The sequence below is a fragment of the Pseudoliparis swirei genome, chromosome 2, assembly GCF_029220125.1.
Source record: "Pseudoliparis swirei isolate HS2019 ecotype Mariana Trench chromosome 2, NWPU_hadal_v1, whole genome shotgun sequence".
Taxonomy (NCBI): Eukaryota; Metazoa; Chordata; class Actinopteri; order Perciformes; family Liparidae; genus Pseudoliparis; species Pseudoliparis swirei.
The window spans coordinates 5,388,367-5,392,886 of record NC_079389.1 but is presented as its reverse complement, the minus strand read 5'-3'; positions in this window follow the sequence as shown (position 1 = coordinate 5,392,886).

Here is a 4,520-nt window from a genome sequence, read left to right as displayed (position 1 = left end):
TTCTGCTTCTCCTCCTCCTCTTGTTCTTCTTCCTCTTCTTCTTCTTCCTCCTCCTCCTCCTCTTCTTATTCTCCTTCCTCCTCCTTCTCTTCTTCCTCCTCCTCCCTCCTCTTCCCTCCTCCTTATCTTCCTCTTCCTCCAGTCCTGCCTCTTCCTCTGCCCTCTTCCTCCTTCTTCCTCCTCCTCTTCCCTCTTCCTCTTCCTCCTCATCCCTCTTCTTCCTCCTTCTCTTCTTCTTCTTCCTCCTCCTCCTCCTCCTTCCTCCTCCTCCTCCCTCTTCCTCCTTCTTCCTCCTCCTACCTCTTCCTCCATCTTCTTCTTCCTCTTCCTCTACCTGTCCCTCTCTATAAACTGAGATGCTGATGGGTCAGAAGAAGTGCATCATGTGACCTGTTTGTTCCAGAAGGTCTGAGATCATGTATCTCACACTCTTTATTTATTAGTCCCAGTGCAGTTATGAATGATGTGAACGATCCATTAAATGAAAAAGCAACGGAACAGGATTGGAAAGGAGAAGAAAACTAATATTCATTTCAGCGTTTCTATGTCAGCGGGGAACAAACATCTCCCTCGCATCAAAAGGACTTTTTTTTTTTCTCACACAAACTGTCTCGACCTATTATAGTGTGAGCCGAGTGTTTGTTCAACGCAACAACAATCACCAACGCAGAGCGGTGCGCGCTGCCAAACCTCCGACGGGCTGGTGCTGCTGCCAAGAAGACGCTCTGAACGCAGCCTGATGAAAGAGGGCCGAGAGTAGGAATCGGCTTGGAGCTTCACTCTGTGAGAAGCGCTGGTTTTTATCTGAAATGTGACTTATATATGGTATGAAATCAATCAATTTAAATGAAAAACATACTAAAATTAATGGCTGCAGTGAAATAAATGTGAGTTTTGCTGCTTGATATAGCAGTAATTTCCAACCAGGGACTTATTCAGATGTAGATGTGGAGTTTGTTATGCATCTCAACTACTTTGTACAAATAAATTAAAACTGAAACTATATACAAAAGTTGAGACGGCGTTGCATGTACACTACATTGCAATTGTGGATAATAGTTAGCAAGCAAGTGTTTAACTGTATTCATCCCGAAAGAGAGAAGAATGCAAATCTACAGTGGGTACGGAAAGTATTCAGACCCCTTTAAAATGTCTCACTCTTTGTTTCATTGCAGCAATTTGCTAAAATCAAAAATGTTCAATTTATTTCTCATTATGTAATGCTCACACAGCACCCCATCTTGACAGAAAAAAACTGAAATATCACATGCATTCAGACCCTTTTCTGCGACACTCATATTTAACTCACATGCGGTCCACTTCTTCTGATCCTCCTTGAGATGGCTCTACTCCTTCATTGGAATCCAGCTGTTTTTGAATAAACTGATATTTCAGTTTTTCTTTTTTAATAAATTTGCAAAGATTTCTACATTTCTGTTTTTTTCTGTCAAGATGGGGTGCTGAGTGAACATTAATGAGAAATAAAATGATTTTATTTTATTTTAGCAAATGGCTGCAATGAAACATATAGAGTGAACATTTTAAAGGGGTCTGAATACTTTCTGAACCCACTGTATACAGAGGGCAAGTATGAAAGATAACAATGAATAAGTTAAATGCATTGATGAAAGCAATACATAAATGAAAAATAGCTCCAGAAACCTGATGATATGGTTTAATATTATATTATATACATTTTGGCAGGAAGATATTCTCCTAAATGGGGAAAAGGGAGTTGAAAAACTACTTTCATGACAAGACCTGAAGTGTCACAAGACTTCCCAACAAGATAAGTGCTCATCCTGGAACATCTGTGTGGTATAAATCAGCCTCGGAGGGTTACTTCACAAACCACCGGGCCCTCAGAGTGACAGAGAAAGAAGCCATTGGCAGCAAACCCCCCTTCTAAAGCAAGAGAAAACAATAATTAACCATTAGGAACTGCGATACATCATTTTAATTGCCAAAACACAGAAATAAAGCTCCCAGTGAGATCTGGGGATGAAAGGTAGAAGCAGGCTGTAATACGGGGTGATGCTAGGGCGAGCTAAAGTCAACACCTCATTATGCTAAATGGATCTCCAGGGGAATCGACAGCATCTGCCTTGGAGTTGCTTTGATAATTACTACCATGAATCATACGGCGCACAACAGGAAGTCCAAATGCTCTACTCGGCTGGAAGTTGGCTGAAGCTGGTTCATAGTATTGATAAATCTTCCAATAATTAGACTCTTAAAAAGAGTTTAAAAAAGGGATTTTGAATAAAAATGCTGAATAAACTATTGCTCAACTTTCCCTTTTCCTACTTCTAATAATGAAATACTAATAAAAAGGATACTGTAGCCCAATATATAAACAGGCTAGCTGCTTCCCCCTGTTTCCATTCTTTGTGCTAAGCTAAGCTAAACAGCTGCTTCCTTTAACTTAATATCTAAACAGGCTAGCTGTTTCCACCTGTTTCCATTCTTTGTGCTAAGCTAAGCTAAACAGCTGCTTCCTTTAGCTCAATAGCTAAACAGGCTAGCTGTCTCCACCTGTTTCCATTCTTTGTGCTAAGCTAAGCTAGACCGCTGCTTGCTTTCGCCCAATATCTAAAATCTTCGCAAAGAAGCGCTTTTTTTCAAAATGTTCAACGTTTCCCTTGAGATGGCTAAATGTAGTGCAGGTGGATGTATTATTACTACTGTTCATAAAAGTGACCTTTTACGCACCAAATTGTCATGAAGTTCATCCTTGATGCCGACATTTGTGCAAAACATGAAGAAATTCCCTCCAGGTGTCCCTTGAGATATCACGATACATATCTGTTGTTTCTCGGGCTGTTGTGTTAAACAAACAATAAACATAATGTTGCACAAAAAGTGCCAATTCACACATCCAGCATGATAAGCGCAACATTAGCATTCATTTCCAGTAAAAAAAAACACCCACATGAGAAAAAAACAAACATCCGGGAAACATTATTAGGTCCGCTTCAGGCTTAGAAAACACATGTGATTTACATTTAAAGGGAAATGACGATGAAGGACTGGTGTGAGTACAAGAAAGAGGTTGCAGGAGGAAGTGTCATCACAAAGAGACGTACGAGTATTTTTTTTTAAATCGGTCATGGTGTTTTAGAAGACCCTTAACAAGAGTCTGAGATACCAGAGAATGAGCAGCAGACTCATTGTGGAATCAAAAAGCACCTCCGCAGGCTTATCGGCGTAATGACTTGCTGATGGAGTGTTACAAATGTAGAACGCTGTGCAATCAGGTATCTTATTCAGTGTCCTGCTACAATCTCACTTGGAGCCTCTCCAACTACACATGGACACACACACACGTATGCTTTTGAGTCATGGAAACACGACTAAGGGTCAAATAAAAAAATGTAAAATTCTTGAGTTGAGATTATTCCAGCTTTCATCGAATACAATATCTATTTATGGTCATCTGAGTGCAGGCAAACAGGTTTGTGGCCCCCTTGTGGTATCACCGGATCACTATGTTCAACACAGTCGGGTTGATCATCTTTTTGGAAGGGGAAGGGGGGGGAGGATTTTGACTAAAATCATCGTGATTTCTATTTTGAATGGCGAGAGAGTGAACATTTTAGTGGTGCTTCTTGCAATAGGGGCATTACAGCCCTCTTGCCCCAGAACCACCACAGGATCAGATTAAAAGAAAATAATTTAAAAAATATATTTAAAAAAAGATGAATTCCGTTGATATTATAATTACTAACAGAAACGAGGTCTTTGGGAATCCAAACAACAAGGGAGTAACGCAAATGTCAAGTGAACACAAGGGTTTTTCCACAAAGTGGTCCCACACGAGGAACACCATCATAATTTCGCAGTTTATTATTCGAGCAGAAGGCTTTTGAGCCTCTTTTGGCAAACATCGGCCCACCTGGTCGGGAACACTCCCCCAACACTGGACCTCTTCATCCATTCGTCACTCCTCGACCCAAATTATCCTCCAGTCTGTCTGCATGCAGTAATGATTTCCTCCCGCACTCGGCGTTTTCCATTTTTCACCCAGTGCCATGCAGCGCACAGTAACACAGACATCTGAGCCACTTAAAGCAGGCACACCCTGCTGCTCCGTCACCACAGCGATTTTGATTTTCTAAATGTTAAATGTGATTAAATTACACCGCCGCTGTCCAATAAACACACCCGCTGACCTCACCCCACCGCGGCAGATATGAGCCAAACCTCTGGAACAATGCTCATGTCAAACAGCTGGAATGCAATGCAGTGTGACAGAATGAGCTGCATCGTCTTACCACGCGAAAGCCGTGTTTACACAACGTCCTTTTGACTTGTGCGTCGGCGCAAAGCGACACGGCCACACCCTGACATGTGTGTACCGGAGTGCAGCGCAGGCCGATTACTGGCATTACACTCTTTTAGAGACCGTAATGGCCACAGATGAGCCGATAATCCATCCCCGACGAGGTTAATCTGCTCTTCAGATTATCCAGGAGCAGCTCAAACACCTGACACAAGAGCAAAGTGGAAAGAGATAAACA